At 37.1% G+C, this 22427-nt stretch overlaps 2 long non-coding RNA genes across 2 annotated transcripts; both read right to left on the bottom strand.

Annotated features, from left to right (window-relative positions):
* Positions 1-1355: 1355 nt before the first annotated feature.
* Positions 1356-10955, bottom strand: LOC147311791 (uncharacterized). The gene is made up of 4 exons (XR_015125438.1): positions 10524-10955; positions 8692-8860; positions 8456-8613; positions 1356-2021 (listed from the first exon to the last, which is right to left on the bottom strand). It is a non-coding gene; the product is annotated as an uncharacterized LOC147311791 (long non-coding RNA).
* A 1472-nt stretch (positions 10956-12427) lies between these two features.
* LOC147311792 (uncharacterized) lies at positions 12428-17070 on the bottom strand. The gene is made up of 3 exons (XR_015125439.1): positions 16920-17070; positions 16638-16739; positions 12428-15426 (listed from the first exon to the last, which is right to left on the bottom strand). It is a non-coding gene; the product is annotated as an uncharacterized LOC147311792 (long non-coding RNA).
* Between the last annotated feature and the right edge of the window lie 5357 nt (positions 17071-22427).

Here is a 22427-nt window from a genome sequence, read left to right on the forward strand (position 1 = left end):
AGTGTGAAGTGCTTCATTTAGTTTGGGAAGTGGCAGTGATTGGGATCTGCACGGATGAGTAAGTTTCAGTGAAAAAGAACAGCTCAGAGTACCATTTTAAAAAATGTTTATTTTGCAAATGTAAACTTAGTTTGAAATTCAAAATTGCGAGCTCGGAGGATGCTCATTTTTATCTGTGTGAACTGAATTTTGTGTTATAGGTCTTCCAGAGTGTGAGAGTAGTGTTCCCAATGCAATGTTGTTGTAAAAGTCATTGTAACTTTTTTATCATAGCAATCAAAAACCTGGCCACTTTGCACATGGAAAAAGACACTAAAAGGAGTGTGTGTTTCTTTCATTTCCTTATATCTTAGTTCCTTTTTTTTTATCCATCTCTGGGTTTTGTACAGCTCATACTTGTCATTATCCTGACATTTTGACCATTTGATCTCATCATAGAGCAAGTAAAATAACATACCTTGGTGCTTTTGTGTATTATTGCACTGGCATGCATGGGACTTACATGGATTGTTATGGTAGTGCATTGTGTAGCAATCTGCTGAGAGCAGATTCAATTAAATTTGAATATGTAGCATTTCATCTCAAGCTCTGTTAAATCTAATAGCTGTATTATGTAAATGCTGATTAATTCCAAAGTCTGCAGAAAGTTGGGCCCATTTGTTGCTCAAAGACAGATGTTTATAGTTTTGCCTCTGTATACCACCACAATGGATTTTAAGACCTGACAATCAATGTGTAACTGAAGTGCAGGCTTTCACCTTTAATTTTTATATTTTCAGACTCAAACTAACATAATTGTATATATAAGGATTGTTTCTAATACCTGGATGAGAATCATTGCAATCAATGATTCCTAGTTAGGCAGCCATTGATATTTATCATCAAATGCACTGCCAGACCTTTACTGTAGCCACCTTCAGTGGCTGCTTATTTGTGGGTGTTTCTGCATTCAGTTTTTCATTATTGTTTTCTCTCTCTCTCTGTAAGGTTTATTTTGTTTTAGCCTAATCACTTGCACTGCCATCTCTTTGGGTGTCTTTTTAAAAATTACAGTGGAAAAAACTATAAAATACAAATTCAAGACATCAGATATCAACTCCAGAAGTTATATCTGTAATATAGTAGTAATATATTGAGGCAACAGGCCTTCACTCAATTATACAATTAATTTTGTGGGGGACAGTAATCTGCTGTGGTGATGTACAGAAGGAAAACTACAAAACTGCAAAAGTTTGTCCAACAAATTATCGATGTAACGTATTAGCATAGAATTTTTCAGCTGTGTCTTTATCGTGTATACATCATTTTTTTTATTATGTTTGCAAAGAAAAACAAACAAACAAATAAACAGCTTTTATTTGCATATGTATTCGACTACATTGTCCTAATTTACAGCAATAACACTTCCAGTTGGGCCACTATGAAATAAGTACTCTCCGAAATTTCCGTCTCTTCAGTAACTCATGAATAGAGTTTTTGTCTTCAGTGCAATACATACTGAACACATGATTAATCTTCACAACCCAGTTTAAATGCCGTGTTTGTTTGCCAGTTTTCACCCCTTGCAAATCCCCACCCTTGAGTGCTTTGAAGCGCGTACCAGATATTGATTTTTCTATGGCACAAGAAAATGAGCGGGAGTTTGTCATTATTTTAATTATAAACATCCAAAGTATCCTTTATGATGCCACACTAAGAGTCACTGAATGTTCTTCCGACCCTCACTGTAGCTAACTTTTATTATACCACCAGATGCATACAGCCCTGCATGGGGGCACATCTTCAGATCTGGCACCAAAAACAAAAGTTTCTGTGGATTCTGGCAGTTATTACTGGCATTAAATGTACAATATACCAACAGACACACAGTCGGATATGCAGAAGAGAGATGATGAAAAACAAAATGTATAGTTTGGGACTGGCTAAGCACTGCAGCTGATGGCAGATCCACAGTTGGTACACCCACCCACCACCAGGAGAGCAAAAAGTTGGCCGTTGTTGAATACAATGGATGATAGCAGCTGTAATGGGAATGAAAAAAAAAGAAGATTCATAATAAATTCATAGACACGTTTTCTATTTCATTCTATTGTATTTCAAGTTAACACTTAAACATCACTCAGAACAATAATACAAGGTATCTACTTTTTAAATTTAATTCACTACAAGCAAGAGAAGTTTGAATGAGTCACCAGCTGAAGACCAAAGAGAGCTGCAGCATGAGGATTTTGATGAGACGTGCATTTACAGAAAAACAAAATATATTCCATAGGTTTGGGCTTAACTGCCTTGAATAAAGGACAGACTGAAATAAAAGGTCTGATTTTTATGCAAATTCTATTCACAAACTGGAAACAATTACTATACCTCTAAACTATACACTGAGCTTCACTGATGAGTTATGTCATAAATTAGACCTGTAATAACACTTAGCACTACAGCAAAGGAAAAAGTGGATCTAGTCCAGGTTAGCAAAGACTACTATTTATAGGGATTTACATAACCCATACTCATGTACATAAGACATTACTTCAGAACTATTAAGCTTAAAGATGTTATGATGCCTAACTCGTCATGTATAAAATTCCCTGAAGTAAATCAGTTCTGCAGGACAGTCCAATTATAACGTCCCTTCATGTATTCAGTTGCTTTTTTACTCTTCAATATATAACAGTCAGAGCATATGCATGTTAACTGTCCCGTAAGCAGTAAGGAGTAAAAGAGATGGGTGTAAATTGCGCCTGTAGATGACTGTACAAATTGTTTGTCTGCATTACATAGCAATCCAAATTTGTGTCTGGTTTCCTACAGTATAAACTAATCTTTAACATACTAGAGTTGCCACAACCAATTTATACAAAAAAAAACTATTCAAAAGCTTTGGCAGTGCAGATTTAGCTGGGTTTGATATGCAGATGAACAACTTCATCCGGGCGTCTTTACATTTTTTCGGAAAATGTGTTTTGCTAATTTAAATCAGCTGCATATGAGCATAATTTAAAAAAGATAAAGGTTGGCTTGCAACTCACACAGAGCTGCCAGCTTCCCCTTGACTGTTTGTGCCTCTGTTCTTACTTCCTCTCCTCTGCCCTGTCTGCTTGTATATTTGGGCACTTCAGTGTTTATTCGAGTGCTACCAGTTCCCAGCAACCGAAACATGAATTCATCCTCAGATTCACTACTCTCACTAAAAGTAATAGAAGGTAATAAACTGTCAACACTCAAATCGTGACTGTTGGTGAGTTGGTGAGGCAGGGGAGTGATGGGACAAACTACGAAGAAGAGAGCTGTTGGGGCTGTGGTGTAATTAGAGAGCTGTAGTGCCGCTCACCTGCATGTCGGCCTTGCAGATTTGGGCCGTGTTGGCTCGCTAAGTAAGTATTTGCACGCAAACTGGTGTTATACGATCCACCCCAGTGTCAAGCGCTGCCATAACTTTAAAAATTGAAGAGGAGGCGGTTCTCTCGCGGCTCTCAGCTAGCAGTTTGATTCAGATTTTATTATCTGTGCTTGGTTCTATAATAAGCAGGAACTGTCCTGTCCGATTAGGCATGCTCGGCGGCGTTCTTCGCCACCCCCTGACTTGCTCCACCTCCACCACCCACATCCAACTCCTTGCTTGGAAAAAGGAGGAGGATGCCCCCCAAAAATCTTCATTTTCTTGCTCCCTCACGCTCTTTTTGTCTGCTTGGGTAGGGAAGAGGAGGGGAGTTGCCCCTTCAAACTTAACCCGTTATTTGCTGTAATATTTCCCTATTTTTTCCTCACCCTTCCATTTTTATATGTCTCCATATTTGGCCTCTGCTGGGCTAATCAAGTCCAATCTTTACACCAGCAAGTTGGCCCCTTTCACGTTACCTTTATTACCAGCTTGTCATGAAAGTTGGGGATGGTCTCAAATAAAAAAATAAATACAAGTAACTGAAACATTTAATAAAGAAAAAAAAAATTACATTACCTGAACTCTGAGCTTATAAAAATCCTGAATAAATTCAAACCTGCACATCCAATTCTCTGTTTTTAAAAGATAAACATGTTGTACAATCATTCCACCACAGAAAAATAAGAGTTCAAAGAAATAATTAAAACTCCCAAAGGTCAACAGATATTGATAAACTGTTGACCACAACTGTAAATGGTCGTGTTTATTTTCCTGTCAGCGGTCACCCATTGATTACTAATACATTTCATGATACATACATGTTACTTCTTACACTTGTAAAAAAAGAAAAATGTACATTTACATGTTTTTTAACTATACAAGCCACTGAAAATCTATAAAAACGATACATCATGGGAAAAACCTTCATCTTCCAGCTGATCATTATCATCAGTTTTATTTATTATAGATTGAAAAAGTATTTCTTTTATAACTCCCACTGGAATATATATATATCATACAATCTGCTGCCCTCTGAGTTATGATCAAATCCCTAAGGTCTTTGCATTGGTGTCTGTGTGCTTGTGCACAATGTGTCACTTTGTGGATGAACATCTTTTGTTGAACCTTGTAAAATGTAAACAGCCATTCAATATTCATCAACTTATGTTGCATTCAAAAATGCCTTATAATCACAAATTTAATTCTGCAAATTTTCATTCAATTGAAAGATTTTTTCGGTGTGCGAAAGCTTATTTATAAGGTGTTATGCACAGATTTCAAATATGCTATTTCAGTATTCATTTTTATATTAATAAATCTGATTCCTGCTTTTCCCTGTAGAATAAAGTGTTGCTGCCTGGGCCTAGACTTGTGTTAGTCCTTGGCTAAAAGTGCTATATATATAAATGAATCTGATGAAATATCTGTGAGCCTCTTTCTTCAGCAGTCTGAGGCTATATTGCCTGAGGCAACCAGGCAAGCTGCTGCTGATGAGCAGGATCTACACCAGGATTCACATCTTTATATTTGTAAGCTACACCAGTTCCTGGTCAGCATTTTATGAGGCCAAAGGTAATGCTACAATAGACAAAATATGTCTCACAAAACTAAACGACAACAACGTGGCATTACCTGCTGCACATTTTGTTTATGTAATTTTTTTTCACAGAACCATAAAATTGACCCAGGACTCATTTCCAGTAAATAGGACAAGTGTTGCATATGCTGTCTGCACATTTTGGGAGGGTGGGTTATGCAAGCCTCCTTTCACTGCTAATTCCATCAAAGCTTTGGGAACAGTTCTAATTGGGCGTCTCTATTTTTGGTTTTCTTCCAGCCCTGTTTTGCTGCCTTTGAGAAAAGGCAGCGCAGCGAATGTAAAGCTGTGTGATAACAGGGCCATTCGCCACAGTACTGAGTTTGACCCTACAACCAGCCTCCATGACGGATGTGAGATGATTCCTAGCCCTCGAGCTCAGCACGACACACTCAGCACAACTCAAATACACTCTCAATCTCTCATTTTCCTGTGTTCACTGTCTAATTCTCTCTCTCTCTCTTTCCCTCTCCCTCTCTCTGTCACTCTCTGTTACTTTACCAATTGACTCAGGGCTTTATGCTGTCTATTTAAAGCTGCTGCCATAACCACCTACTGCTGCTTTAAGAAGTGGTGACTCACCTAAACAGATCAACCCAGTTGTGTGTGTGTGTGTGTGTGTGTGTGTGTGTACGTGTGTATATATGTGTGATGCGTGTGTGTATATGTGGGAGGGGATGTTTTATCATCTTAGCTTTACTTTTCTTGGGCCTTTTCTGTTTGGTGACAAGTACAGCTGTTGTATAATGATAGCGCTTGTCGGCAAAGCGGTATCTGCAGGATCCCCAGATTAATGCAGATGCCCACACGCGCGCACGCACAAGTGCACACACACACTTAAATGCAATTTGTGCACTTAGTGCTACTGAGTTATGTGTTATTCCTGGTGCATTCAGGGGACATCCAGTTTATGGGAAAAGCAAATGAGCAAATTTGCATTTTTTCTACTTTGCTTAGTAATGGAGCATGTGTAAGAGACTATTTAAGTGCAAAATGAAGTGTGAGTGAAAATTGCATGTCTGCAAAGAGTAGGTATTGCTGCCAATTAGAAAGAGATAGGGCAATACATTTTGTATCTGTGGCAAGAGCTTACAGGCAGCCAGCCTGAGCAGTTTTTACTGCCATGGTTTTGAGTCTCCTCCTCACTTCTCTGCATTATTAAATAATTCCTGAATAATTCACAGCCCTACGTATCAAACAAATATTTTTGCAACTTGCACCTTCAGAAAGGTGAGTAGAGAACTTCTGCACAATGTTAAGTACCATAGGAGTGAAATCGTTATTGTTATTGTTTATAACCTTACCCCTGTGTCCAGCTCCAAGCAACACTTTACTGTAAATACCCTGTTTTTACTGTTAAATTTCCTAAATATCCTAATAAATGGTTTGCATACACATTACAATCATTTATGTTAATAATGTCTATTTAATTCAGTTATATCCCCACAATACATATAGGTTTTTTCTTCTTCTCTTGTTTCAGGTGCTCTTTATTTGTTAGGTTGTGATGGAGGATGAGACAAATACAGTTAGATTTGGGTTGACTTACTGTGTTGATGAATGTTATTTGAGATGAATCTCTTTACCACAAGTAATAATGGTAAAGTGAGTTGCTACAGTATGTTGCCATGCAAATGTATGGTGAAGATTTTCCGACCCTGCCTGAACGATGATAGGTGACATCTAAATCCCAGCGATGACGCCACAATGTCATGGCAGGCAAGGACCGACTTGTGTGCTGACTTGTTAGTCATGCTTTGATGCACAGTTTAAAGAGGACTCCAGGAAGCCTGTCCAATGCGCATGTGCACGTTACGCATACACGGACAAACCCACATTTTCTGCACGTTTGCACAAAATAACACACAGACTCTGAGAGCATAAAGGGAAAGTGGCTGCATCATTTGCTAGTCTGACATGAAGCATTGGTTATGTGCTTTCATGAGGTGATTTCAGAACAGTTTTTTGTGTACTGATTCATAAACATAGTCATTTTACAATTTTTAAAAGAAATGCCCCAAAAAACAATTTCTCCCAAAAGAAAAGAAAAATTATGGGCTCTTAATAAAAGCTAATAAAAGCGAATATAATAATAGTTATACATTTATTATACTGCAGTCCCCTTATTCATTTCTGTACAAATGAAATGGGTAAATGTAAGTCCCTGTGTAAGCTACAACATAGTGTGTGATGTAGTTAAGGGCTTCCCCTAAAATGCTTTTCAAAATTGTTCGTTTTTTAAAGATCACATTTCAGTTTTATGTACATTTAAGAATTCTTCATCTAAGGTAAAATTACTAAAATAAATTGTCCAGCGCATGTAGTAAAAAAGGTTTACAGCAATCATAATTTCTTGGATAATTAGTTGTTAAAGGAAAGACAGGAACATTGATCAGTAACAGCAAAGGACCTTTTTACCATCAGAAAACGATATTTTAGTTAGAAATATATTTTATAACAAAATGAATTTTAATTTGATTTCAACAAGATAAGATAAGATAAGATAAGATAGAACTTTATTAATCCCTCGGGTGGGTTCCTCTGGGAAATTCGACAAGCCAGAAACAAGCCAGTCTCTTCTCTTCTAATATGAAACTCTGCAATGTAGAAGTCGACCATCACTGCGAGAAACAGTTAAAAAGTCAAACAACTACTAACAACTACTCTAAAATACAGAAATAGATGTTATTTTCTTATAATGTCTTAAAAAGAAAATTAACATTAACAACAATTTTCTTATCGGTAGATTTTTAGTAATCCTTCTCTTCAGGTCTAACAGTGTTTTTTTTTATATTTCTTTTTTTTAAGATTAAAAAAACAGAATTTAAAAAAATAAAATACTTAAATACTTACCTAAAAAAAACTGGTAAGGCAGCAAATTACCAGCAAAATACTCAAAAGCACTTTTCTTTGACACACCACAATATAATGTTATATACTATTGTTAAAAACTCCAATATTAAAAGACTAAAATAGGAACCTTTTTATTTTTTGCTTAAAAAACATCCGAGCCCCACATATATATTTATAACGTTTGCTTTGATTTTTCTAATCGGTTTATAGATATTTTTAATGTACTTTTCTTTTAGTTCAAAGCTTTAAAAAATATTCCGTTTAGATTCATTTCTGTATGTAAAGTTATATTTATTAATACTATAAACAACATATTTTTATAAGTTTGCAGATAAATAGCCAAAAGTGAAACTACATTCAAAATTTCAACTTTTTCTCGCAGGCCAGTGTGTATGTGAACTGTACTGGCTAAATGCCAACAATATGCAAGAGGAGCTCTACACGGTCCATTTATTAGAAAGGTGCTGGCTCATTATTTAGCAAGACGGAGTGAAGGAACTCTAGCAAGCACTCCGCAGCTGTCGGTGCTCTGTCTTCACATGCAATAAAGTTTGTTGCCTCATGTGGGGGATCTCTCCCTCTTTTTGAAGCAGACTTTTTTGGTCCATAATTTATACATTTACCTTACTTGCTTCTGCGTGCGTTGGCCTCCTGCATTTTTTAAAGGCCGGGTATTGAGGGATTTTCTGTCATGCTCTCTTGCTTTGTTCTGATCACGCAAGCTGCAGTCATCCCACATACAGGAACACTGGCAAACACGGGCCTTGCTCGTGCCAGGAAGCTGAAAAGGAAACACACAGGCGCATACATGCATACATACAGTAGCAGCCTTATGCTAACAAATAGTCAACATACGTACAGAGAGGAAGGCCCACTCTCTCCTCTGACTCTGGGACAGACTGTCTCGTTCCATTGCGTGAGGGTTTTTCACACAAACTAAGTCATCCATGTGTGTCTCAGCAAGTGAAGGGGTGTTGAATCTTCCTCTCACACCCATGCATGCGAAAGCAGTCTACCTCCCCTGCTCCCTGTGGAGAACACATGGCAGACAAAAATAGAGAAAGAGGGAGAGCCCGAGATGAACAGATTAAGAAAACACAGAGATAGTTCCTGGATAAAGTTCTTCTTCTGAATAACTCTCTTGCTTTGTACAACAGTACTTCACACAAGGTACATCACTTAAAAACACACACTAACACACAAACACAAAAAAACTTGCACTGTACATAACATATACATTTATCACACCTCATACATTTTAAGTGTTTTATTGTAAATACATTGTGGATTGACAGGACATATTTTCCAGTCTTATGGGATGGATGTTTAGGTTAACTTTCACATTTTTTCTGTCAGTAAGAATTGAATTAAATCCTGTTATTCTAGCTTACACCAATAAATACATAAATATGTATTTTCTTTTACTAAAAGCTTTACTCAAAGATATTTTCAACAGATCAACTCACATTTATGTGATTCAATCAACTGATATTTACCTGACTAATATTAAACATAATTATAGGCAGTGTTCAACTGCAACAGGTTTGGCACAGACTTAGAAAAAACAAGCAAACAATTAAATTAACTATACGAGTTAAATTTTCTCTCCACCAAAAAATATCGTATACATTTCTAAAACTGTTCAGTTGCTCTTCTGCAATTTGGATTCAAAAGTGAAGCTTAACCCGTACAGTCAAAATAAATTTTATAACAATAAAGTTATATCTTAATAGTAATAAACTGCAAACTTTTTAATGTTATGTGTTGGTCACAATGTACACTGATAACAGTTATACCACTTAATATAATAATAATTAATAATAATTAATCTAAACTACATCCCCCAGAAGAAAAAGTAAAATATTTACAGGTAAAAGATTATTAAAGTATAAAACCTAAATCGATATCTTCTGTTCTTTTAAATTCTTTATGCACAAACAATTTTGGTTGTAAAGAGGTTGCCCTCCTTCAAAATTAAACTTAAGGGTCCTCATTCTTGTTTGATGTAACATTTCTTTTAATTGCTTCTCTCTTTTTTCACCTCCATGCCACAATTTAAACGTGTCAAATCAAAAGAAAAAAAATATTCAAATGAAAGTTCTAATTTAAGTTAAAACAACTACTCTGTGCAAATAAATACGACCACTTATGTGAAAATGCAGGCTGAAAATTATTCCGTTCAATTCAATTTAATTAATTTCAATTTTTTTTAGTGTCAAATCAGAACATCGGTCGTTTTACGGGATTTATCTTGTAAGGTAAAACCCTACAACAAGTAACAATAAGTAATGATAAATATTATTGAGGGTTTTTATGGATTATTATTTTCTGATTCTTATTTACAAAAGGTAAATAAATGTAAGCTGTTTCTCACCTTTGATCCCAAACGTACTAAATACATATTTTAATAATAATAAAAAATGATTCTAACTTAGGTTACAATATATTAATGCTTTCATTTAGTTAGACATAGTTAGACATAAAAAGTTAAAATAATACTACCCTATTTTTAAAATAATTTCTAATCATATTTCTTCTCCTACTACAATTAAAATGTGATACATTCATTAGGCTCAGTTAACGAGCTCATATTAAAATAGAACAACTGGCAGGTGTTGGACTCATTATTTTGACTCATTATTTTGACATTTTGATTGAAGGTATTCAACAGAAGTATAAAACTTTTCTTACTGTCCAGAGAAAGTCCCTGACGGACAGAGACACCCACTCCTCATCTCTTGGTCTTTCTCTCTCTCCCTCCTTCATGTGCTGTCATCTAGATTCCCTCCCTTACATGTAAATTTAGGTCAGACCACAGTCTCCTCTCCAGGCTTCAGAGGAAAATGTGGAAATGGATCGTTTCACACCAGTTAATCTGATTGGAAGAGAGAGAGGGAGACGCGAAAACAACAGGGTCTAATGTGAAGAACAAAGGAGGGAAGAGGAGAACTAAGTAGTGGGTGTTAGCACAAAAAAGATAAGGGAAGATGCGAGTAAATGGAAATAGAGGGGGGAAAAAACTGGGGATATGCACAAATGAATAAAGTACATATGAGATGATGAGAAGAATGATGGGAGTAGGCACGAGACGAGATAGGGACAGAAAGATGGGTAGCAAACAACAAAAGGAAAGAGGAGGAGCACAGAGAGGAGAAGAAGAAGGGAGGGGAGGGTAAAGAAGAAGAGCAGGGATGGGAAAGAGAAGAAGACAGGAGTATGCCACTCACGTCTGATCTTAGTGCTTTTTGCCAGCATCTCAGCTCTGAGTGCTGGCAGCTCGCATGCTAACAGACAGGCCATATGGCTTCATTATGAGACACCCCAACCCCCAAAAAACACGCACAAACAAGGACATACCACTCTCAGCAAACTCATAACCATACACACACTCAATAACCAGGCACACGTACACAAACACTACATACACGCAGGTGCAAACACTTGCAGGGTGAAGAGGAGGTGTGTGACGAATTGAATGAAAGGAGCGAACAGGAGGATGTAATGGAACGTTGAGTTTTTCTACCTTCGGGAGCTCCCCGGGAGAGCAGAGCCGGCCCAATTACTGAGACTAACTTGGACACACACTCGCACATATTCAAGTTACACACTCGGTCAAACACACCCGATTTCAATCTGAGGGAACTGGGAGAAAATAGTCATTATTATCAGATACAGGGAGAGCAAATATTTGGAATAAAGAAGTGCAAATCACAGTCTTTATACAGATGTAGCAACTCGTCTATCTGCGCACGCACACACACACTCATACACAGACTTCAAGGGGATGCCAAAGAAAGAGCCGTACAGCTGTAAAGACGTTTGGAAACAAGGGGTTGCCTAGATAGGTTGCACTTATGGTTGTGTAAACCAGCTGACAGACATTAGCTTTATTAGTATCATGAACTAGGGACTGGTTGTTCCTGGTCAAGTGTTCCAAGAGGTCAGGCTTTGTGCTTGGTGTAGTCCCTCACTAGGGGTCCATGTACGTGTTGTGGGAGTTTCTACTCTATCACAAGGATGTCTTATCATCCTCTCTAGGAAAGAAAACATGTATTCTTTGAAATGTTGCTAAGCAGGTTCTGGAGGTTGCTGCTAGTGACCAGTTGAAATTGGTCGCAAACAAAGTGCTGTGCCAAAAACCTCCTTGTGAGTCCTTTTGTTGTTAATTCTGGGTGCCATAATTGTCCATCGTTTGGATGGAAGTGGATGGAAGTAATTGCCCATTGGATTTGTCTGCAAATACTTGCTAACTACTAGCCAAACAATGCACTTTGGAATTGGAGACTTTCAAATTAAAAGTTGTGCCTCACAGAACAAATTTAGAGAATGGAAAAGGTTTAGTTTTGTTAGTTTAACAGTAATAAGCTAAAAATAGTCATAGGTGTTATACTGGTTATATAGAGTTTTCCTTGAAGTCCCATATTTCTCTCCCTCTGACTTTTACAGCCTTTTGCGTGGAAAGATCACTGAAACGAATGCATTTTATCCTTCTGTTTCTCATATTGTTGTCCAGCCAGGCAGACAGTGTTAATGATCTGTAGTTAATTGCATTTTTAATAAATATTTGATTATTGCAAGATCATTTACGTCTGTTGTCTGTTAATGCTCTTTTGTATTCAGAATATTATTTTGGAATTAGCAGGAAAACCAAGGTATTTAATGGCTTTAACAGAAGCCTGCAGAGCAGCAAGCAGACATTTTTATCAGATGATGCGGTAAGTATGGATTTTTCTGTGGTTTCCTATTACAGTACACACTGGCTTATTGAATTCAACTGAGCATGTAATCCTGGAATTGCTGACTCCTCTTCATTTCAAATCACTTTGTAATTCACTTGACATTATTAGATAGCAAGACATATGTTATTCTAATATAATGACTTATTTGAGTAGCTTGAAAACAAATCAGTGGGACATTTTGATGGCACTGCATTGAGTTTACTTAGCGATTGTCTATAAGTGCACAGGCCTGTGATGCAATGTGGCTGTTTGGTTCGCTGAGATTTGAGTTACAATTTACAAAGCAGACACAAACAAAACACACATGTATGGTGGAACGATTTATTCTAGGTCAGGTTTATATTTCTTTGTGGAATAAGAAAACATGGCATCAAAGTATTCTGTACATTTTGTATAGAGTTTAGGCACAAGGCATCTGTACAACGGATTTTTTTGGAGACAGTCATTGATTAAAAAAATGAATGTCAGTTTGATTTTGTTTCATTGTTCTGCACAGTACAACTACAAAGGGAAAGCATTAAACGTGTTTTCACACAAAAACGGTACAAACTGAACATTCACTTTAATTGCGCTCTTTGACAATGTCGAACACTTTACTGACCCTCTGCCTCCATTGTTCAGGTTAATTCATCTGGGCCAAGTTATAGGAACAGATGAACTGAAGCTGATGAAAAGAGAATGGAGCCCTGCATTCTCAATCACCACGGGATGGGTACTCTCGTGGTTCGGGGTGGGGAGGAGGTGCCTGTTGCCAGGATACTGGCCCATTCCAGTCCAGAGATCCCGCTGTTATATTGGACAACACGCTTGACCCTCTGGCGACCCCAAATTGGCCCCTGACCGGAGTAGTCACACCTAATCAATGCAGCCATGCACACGGTGACTCAGTTAAAGGTTGGTGCTGCCTACCTGCTGGTAGCACAGAGCAGGACTATAGATCAGTGTCATACAAAGTGACATCTGCAACTGTTTAAAATCACATTTACTATAATTGCTCTTTGATGTGTTGTCATGAACATGACATGTGGCATTTGAAAAATTTTAAGTGGTTCCAATTCCATTAAAGATTTTGAAAGTGACAAAATAAATCACGGGGAAAGTGTGTTATATGTCTTTATTGCATACAATGCAGTGCGTGCTGTAGTTACTGTATATTTACAGCCCTGCTTATTGTGTAGCCACTTATTTTTCCGTGTCATATTCTGTAGTCTTAAGGGTTAAACTGGATGCTGGTTTTGTTACATGTCGCAGCACTATTTATGTGCCCTAAAAAATACAAGACACAAACTATAAGTATGATCCCTTGTCAAGGCCAAAATGCCAAAAAATAATAATTTTAGAAAAGAAATGGATGAAAAAGAAAAAATTTATTGATGGACAGTTGAAAAAAAACTTTTTTTTTCTTTGTTGGATGAACAACTGACTCCTCATAACAGCCTGTAGTTCCCATCTGGCCATGAATAGCTCACAGTAACTGAGAATATTTGGGGATTTCCACTCACTTTTGGCAAGAAAATATAGTATATTCATTCAATATGGAATCACTCACCCTTCAAAGACCAAATATAGTGCAGTGTTGGGTGTGGAAGAGTATAAAACCCTGCCTCTCGATCTGGCCTGTCGTTGGTCTGTCAACAAATACAAACCACGCTAATCCCACGGATTCTTCGTTCTGGGGCCTGACATAAGGAGAATGATGACGACATGTCCAGTGATCGCTGAGATTGCTTTGGTGCGGCCAGCTGTCTCAGACAGTTCAAACTGGTCAGGCTTTGTAACACAACGCACATTTTTAGAAAAGCAAATCAGAGAAAAAAAAAATCGTATTCCTATACACACATGAGTTCAGAGGAAAATTAACATGTAATTAATCTAAGACTCTTTCGGTACTGATCAGTAGAAAAACTCAAGAAAACTAAAGAACCTAAAATCAGTTGTATTTTAATGCAAAGTCTATGAATCCTGAGTGAAAACCTATATGAAATATTTCAGCATAAAATAATTTGTCTCTTTAATGGTTTACTCGTTGCTATTACATCTTTGATTGTAGATTGATCTGTCAATAAATATGCCTTAATGGAATACAGAAGAATTTTACTGTTATAGTTTTGCATATATATCTAAAATGTCAATTTTCATTTAAACTGTGCCATTACATATAACATGCAGATCACAACGATGCATGAACCATTTTTAATCTACGTCTACTGTTTGTGTAAGTTAGTGTGCCCATTTCTATTGATGTGATGCTATTTCTGAGTTTTGGGTTAACTCAGCAGCGTCAACATTATTTCACCCAATTATTGGGTTCTGCCCTGCTTGATTTACGTGAGTACAAAAACATAAATAAATTGTGTTATAGATACTCCTTTTTAACAATTAATCAATGGGTTACCGAGCCATTATGGTTCCACAGGGAATATACACAGGGTTCACCACAATAACAAATCATGGAAGGGTTTGAAAGTATAATAAATATCCAACTTCAGAATAGTCATGAATGTTTTAATCATAAAACACACTTAATTGGGACTATGGAGAAACACTAAAAGGTTTACTATAATTATTAACAGACTGAAATATTTGTTTTAAATAAAAGGTTTTTGTTGTGGCTCTATGCTCATTATAAGACGCTTCCTGGGTCTGCATGGGATAGTTTGCTCCACAAAGAAGCTTTAACTTATTCTGACTGAAAAAACAAAGTACAGAATAAAAAGAGAGGAGCTGGCAGGGAAAATCTGGCAGAAATCAGATCTGTTTGGATAAACACAACATGCATAAGCGCTACTCCATATTGACTTTGTCCAAAATACCACAGCACTGTAAAGGCCTGGCAAGGATCCAGCTTGTTCACACTGGAAAAAAGCACAGGAAAAAAAATCTTCACCTGGAAAAAAAACACCAAAAAACAAAACCCAGGCCTGGCTTGTTTTAAAGTCCTTTTGTTTTTGATATTTTCTTTCTTTTTTAAAAAAATGGAACTTTAGCACTTTTCTATTACTTTTCTTCTTTTTTTTGACATTTTCGCTTTAAACTTAATACAGTTATTGTGATACAGTTCACTTTCAGTCATTTACAGTGTAATTCTGTTATGTGAATGAGGTACTCCAACACTAGATAGTTTAACATATTGCTTATTTGTTATTGCAGGTGCTCAGATTTGGGGATAGTGGGGAAAAAGGAAAACTCGTAAGTAAATTGGTCACTGATTTTGTTTTTAGTGACATACCATTTACCTACAGGATTTGACTGGGACCAGAACTGAAGGTTTGGTTAATACAGGGTGTTACAGCTGAAGTGTACGAGTAAATCAACATTTGACTTTATAGCCTCTGTACATCATTACCAATTATCTAATTTTGTATCCAAGCATTTTCTGATACAGCCACAAAAATTCAGTGAATATACAAAAAAACATAAAACTTAAACACCACCGTTCTCATCTTTATGTCCCCAACATTAATATTTCTGTTAGCACTCACAAAGACACAGAGAGGGGAAAAACAGGAATTGCTGAATGTGGTAAAGTTTGCTGAGAGACCTTTGCTTTAATTGCATTTCTATTGGGAGAAGAGTAAACTGCTTCTTTCATTGGAACCATCGTCCTCCTGCTTTTCTTTGGACCCTTATTGTTGATCTCGCCTAGTTGTGCAGGACTCTTATTGCACATGCATTTTATTCCCAGATATAATTTATCAGCATAAATCTGCCAGTCTATTGGAATGATTAGAAGGTTTGTCTTGGCCACTGAAGCTACTGAACCCACCCACTTTGCCAGCTAACCAATTTATTCACCTGACCACAGCACCTTTAGTCACATAAATCTGCTGGACTGTTTTGCTTATGCTTTGTTCCTCTTTTTACTACACGTGTGACTCTTTGTGTAGTTTTGTGCAAATGTTTATTTGCATGCATACAAACGTGCACTTCTTGTATGCATGACTCAGCCCACATGTCTGTTTTTAAGCATCTCTTCTTAGAGACAGATAAGAGGTTTTTTGATTCGGGGTGTGCTGTGCACATCCATCAGAGCGGCGGTCTTGTTTCCCAGTGATTTAAGACTTACCGAAGCGGCCTTGCTGGTCACTGTATTCTGACCAGGATCTTTCTATCACCTGCTGAAACTGTATTGCACAATGTCTGGTTACTCTTACGTGGTGCTCCAATGCTGCCAAATAAAAAACACAAAAACTTTGATTTTTAAGGATATTTAAAATTCTTGCAAAATTATTTTGGTCATTTTAAACCTTAATTGCAGAAACATTTTAATAGTAGTACAAAATTTTATCCAACCAAAAAACTTATTGAGTTCATGATTAAAAAAAAAATAATAATAATTTATACTCACACATAAGTTTTCAAATAGTATCTGTTTCAAGTAACGTCAGCATTACGCTATATTGAGAATATAGCCGAGTTGTCCTCAACTCCTTCGGGCTTGGATTTTTTTTTTTCTTTTTGGAGTGCCGGCTGTCCATTTGCACAAAGCGGATTTTGCATCAGCCAGCTTAGAAGTGAGCATTGCTTTGAAGTGCTCTAATCCTTCCTCTACCTTCAGACAACCTTTCCTGATCCACAGCAGAGTCACAGTGCCAGCTAACTGCACTGGCAGGATTGTCCATAGCATTTACCCTCAGATATATGTGCATTCATAAAAGTAGGCGTATTCTTTAAATGTACTTGTAATTCCTAAATACACAAGAAGAAAAATGCATGGAACAGCACATAGCCATGCAAACACAGAGATTAGTCTATTCCCCCCCCCCCCCCCCCAATGTATGTATTTAAACTAAAAAGTACTTTGACAATATTCATGGAAAAATTCTGTTTTGGTACAAGTCATTTGCCTATATTATATTCTATTTCATTTGTATCTTAATAACAGAATACAGTATTATTTTTTAACCATGAAATGCAGTAAAAAGATTTTTCCATTTCCTTCCTGTTATTTTATTCATCTTAACATTTATCTTGTCACATTTTGATGAGTCCTAATTCAGACGTTACTATGTAGGCTTTAAGGAGTGCAGGATTTGTATGAATTGTTTTAAATTAGTTTTACCAACTTTTCCAGGAAGGCAACTACTTAATTTGGAGTTGCTCTGATTTGAATTTATTTTGCAAGTCATCAAGACACTACCCTAAACAAAGAACCACTGAAGATGATGAATTTACATAAGCACACATTTCCATATGCATATGAATGTAAACAAGCACATGGTGTACACTTCAGTCTTCTTCATAAATATCCACAACCACGTGTATACACAAAAACCATTCAGAAATCTTACATTTGATCCAGCCGAAGGCCTCAAATTCAGTCTCAGTGAAAGTCTGCTCTTAACTGAAGAGGCAGTGCTATCAGAGTGGGTGGCATAACCAAGCTGACAGCCCGATGTAGACTGCTGCTCTTTATTTGCCAGACAGAGATCAGCAGTTTCCAATTTCCTCTTTGCTCCACACTTGAGCCCACACACTACCAAGAAACCCTTCAACAACAAAGGCAAACTTGTTTGAGTGAGGAAGATAACTAACAATTGGACATAGGGGTGGATTATCCAATCGTAACTGTTGTCGTTGGTGGGTGGTCTATCTGTTTTTATACTCTGTTCTCTTTGGTTGAACGTTTGAACCAATCCTCTGCCAGATGGGGTCACTAAAGTCTCACCAACAGCACCCCTATTGGCCAGGGTTGTCTATGGAGTAACGGTGCTGAGAGGAGAACAATGACTTACATCAATAATACAGCAGGCCAATGCAGTGTGTGTATGCGTTCTAGTCGATATATTTCAATACAGCTGTTCAGTAATACTGTAGGACTTGTGAAATATCCACATTCCTTTCAGTTTGTGTGCCTGACATGTATGCGGGTTATTGTAGGTGTGCATATTGGCTGGCTCTCGCTCCGTTCTCCGTGCGCCAGTTCTTCTTCTGAAAGGAATCTCAAGCTTTCAAGGCTTTTTTTTGTGTGTGAACTGCTCATCAAAGACCCTGAAAATGATATGCTGCTGGTTTTGAAGTCAATATGCCATTTTTACCATAGATGAGACCTTGGTTTGTTGAGGTTCTGTGGTTCTCTCTCCTCATTTTGTTTTGTTATATGTAAATTTGTCCATTGTTTTTCTAAGAAATATTGATTTAAATTGTTTATACAGAATTTAGCCTGATGTTTATACTCTCCCATCATCCAGTGTTTTTAAAATCTGCACATTACCTTTCAGTTACGCTAAAAACCTTCTTGTAAAAATTGGCGTCATCTTCATGACCCATTAAAGATGGTTAGAAATTGTAACATAAAAGCTATAGCTCATAAAATCCAGAAATAGTTTCATAAAGGAAGACAAAATTCCAGTAAACATAAATGTTGGCTATATTTTTATACAGTGCATTGGTGACTGTGTAACATTCATAATCTATAAAAAAAATTAAGACGTAACCGCAGACCCTCTACTACCACCCCATCCCCCAAAATATGACTGTGTATACCCTTTATTGGATCACAATCCCTGCCAGGAGAGGGTAGTCAATATGGTTGAGTTTTTCCTCCCATGCTTTGCTCTCTGAAGATTTGGCCAGACAGCCAGAGGAAAACTGGAAAGAGAAATTTTGGAAAGGGGGTGGGGTGAAAAGGAAAACACTGGCAAGACGATAGGGATGATGGAGCTAGCTTATCCCCAGAAAACATACAGAAGGTAAGATGACACATCTCCTCCCCCCCGAAACAATGAAGACTGCTTTGTCATTCCGCTAATTGGATGTGATTACAATATAACTGGGAGGGAATGATTCCACTCACTGGCAGGGGTGAATCTGGGTGCTTGTTCTACCACAAATTACCTCTTATTGAATTAATTTTCTTTGACTGAAAGTTGGCAGAGAATCCATGTATCATCAAAGAGCATCACATCATTGTTTGGACACAACTGTGACAGTGGGTGGGATAATTCATTGCTCACAAACAGAATATAACAAAAAAAAAAAAAGCGTAGCTGTACTTTAAAGGAAGAAGCATCCCTCCGTACACAGTATTTGCCTCTCTGAGCCTATAGGCAGACTTGCTGTTTCTTCATATTTGTAAATGTACACCGACTACAATGGATGTCATCGTGTTGTGATTCTGACCCATAAATACTCAGTGAATACTTGGACCATGACCATCTTTGAACCTGTCATATATTCTGATGTTTACTTGCACAGTTGTGACACTACTGCTTTAACAATATGTCTTTACAGACATCTGAACATACAAACACCTGCTGTATCACTCAAAGTGACCTTTGTGGTATTTCCCACAATCGTACAAGTGTCCAGGACCACATTCTGCTATGATCAAACACGCAATGACAGGCAGACCCACAAGGTGAAAATAATACCAGTTACTGCAGCGTGTTGTCCTGTCAGGCTCCATAACAATAGAGACTGTCGAAAATGTTTTGAAAAATGTCAAACACTAAAAAGACTGATACCATTACAAATGTCCAAGATGCAACTTTTTTTTTTTTTAAATCATCTAATATTTTCCAAACATTTTCATACGGGCCTGTACAGAACCTATACAGACAATGAAAACAACAAACAACAAACATGTATTCTGAGATTAATGTAAAAATGACTGTTGTCATTAGTAATTCCTGAAAAACTGCATAACAAAGTCATTAAGAGGTAAAATAAGCTAATAAAGCTATAAGCTATTGTCAAGCCTAATATTGTCAGACCTGATTGGTTTTTTTTTAAGACTAGCTTATTTCTATAACACATATTGCATTAGTTGTTTCCAGATTTTGATTGTTCTTACCTTCACCTTAGACTTTAGCTTATGGTGATGAGTAAACTGTGACTTCTAAGGATGAAAAATGAAGCCAACACTAAGTGCTAAAAATTGCACTCATGCCAATGGCCATTTGAGGCTGGCTACAAAAAGCAAAGCCATTGCTTTGCATTGCAAAAAACGTAAACTGTACAGGAGGAAATTTTTTCTCTTCTGTTTAATGTCTGTTAACAGTGTATGAGCCATAAAGGTCATGGCTTGCTTTGCATCTTCCCATAATAGCTATAGATGGGCTGGCAAGTTTCTACTACTGGATGTTCGTAAAAACATTTTTTGTACATACTATATTTTTGACAGACTGGCGACCTGTCCAGGGAGTACCCTGCCTCTCCTGATATGGTAGCTGGAATAGGAAGAGAAGAGAATGGATGGAGTATATTTTAACATATTTGAATAATATCAACACTTGACAGTAAATCAAGTATAAAGACAAAAAAAAATATATGTTAATTAAGTAGTTTACCATTTTACATTTCCCCAAGTCACCTCAAAAGCTCTGCCCAGTTTGTTGTCAAACTGCTGTTCATCTCAGCTGTCAAAAGGCCCAGTGTGAAGCACCTACATGTAAATACTCTTGAGGAGGTTGTAATCCTTTGTGTAAGGAGTCTGGTGTCTGAGGTGAGTTTTTGAGGATATCTTGACCTTTATTGTAGCTAGCTTCTGTTGTTTTTGCTGGTGTTAGCCAGTGAGACTAAAGTTTTCATTTTTCTGGAAATTAGCAAATAAACTCTCATACAATGTGAGCAGGTAATCTTTATATCAGAGGGAAAGTGTGATTTTTAGGACACTTGAACCCAACATTACCTGATTATAGCTTCGTTTATAGCTTATACCAACTCATTGCCAGCTGTCCATAGATGGGAGAGTCTTTTGAAGTTCTCAGTAACCTTCTAATAGAAATCTTTTGAGGAATTGAGGGTTCAAGCTGCATTATTAAGGGGATAGCCTATTTAAGTGACAGATGTGTGTTAAGTTATCATTTAGCACCAAGTATGATCATTCTGGCTTCTAAAAAAAGATGATTGTGACAGCCAAGATGCCAGACCAACAGCTGAATTTATTTAGTCTGAGCAAGTTTAGTGCATTATCAATGTTGTGACTGAAAGGCATGAACACAGCTATTTTTGCAGCCGGCCTTGCTGCATCGCAAGTTTAACTTCTAAAGCACAAAACTTTGGGAGAAGCGTATTTGAAATAATCACACAAACGTGATTTACTCAGGTTTGAGAGAGGTAATCTGTGCTATATTTAAGCTAACTTAACATTTTGTGCCTGATGTGGCTGTGATAGTTACTACCTGGAGTTTTGATTTATTTAGAAATCCAGTGGAAGGTGTTATTAGAACAATTGCATAATTGGCAAGGCTGGATTGCTCAAAGCTAGGAGTCCTGTAGCTCCTCAGTGACTGCTCACACAAAGTGTTTAGAGCCAAGTCTCACATATTTCTAGTCCCCAGTGGTATTGTGATGAAACAAAACACAACTGAACTTAATGTTGAACGTCAAAGGGATTGGGAAACCCAACACAAGCCAGATACTGTATAAGGATGGCTTATATGCCATATAAAACTATCTGTCCAAAACAAACATATGGTGTGCTAGGTTAACCTCTGTTGCATTATGTACTTTTGACACTGTAACACTAAGCTCAATAACATGTAGCTGGGTGAATTTTTTTTTTTTTTAACTTTTTTTTAGATAATGTTCTTTTTCAGCACATCATCCAGGGAAGCTGTAACACACAGACTTAAGATTTATAAGATAGTTTGTAATTAACAGCTTTGCTCTTGGAAAGTCTTCAGATTCACCTTTCCTGTCATATTTATCCAAAAATGGCTGTCTCAACCTTGAAGACCTTCAAGACCTCCTACAGCCCTCTTACAGCAATACATAACACCTTCAAGACATCAACCTCATATCAATAACATATCGACTCTCTTCAGTTCCCTCTCATTGATCTGGATTACCATGCTTTTTTTCAAGGGAAACACATATAATCCTACGCTTGCATGAAATTGTTTTGGTTTGT

Source organism: Aulonocara sp. 'chitande type north' Nkhata Bay, linkage group LG16, assembly GCF_057382095.1.
Source record: "Aulonocara sp. 'chitande type north' Nkhata Bay isolate Kocher_YH1m ecotype deep benthic linkage group LG16, A_spYH_male_GT1.1, whole genome shotgun sequence".
NCBI classification, from domain to species: domain Eukaryota; kingdom Metazoa; phylum Chordata; class Actinopteri; order Cichliformes; family Cichlidae; genus Aulonocara; species Aulonocara sp. 'chitande type north' Nkhata Bay.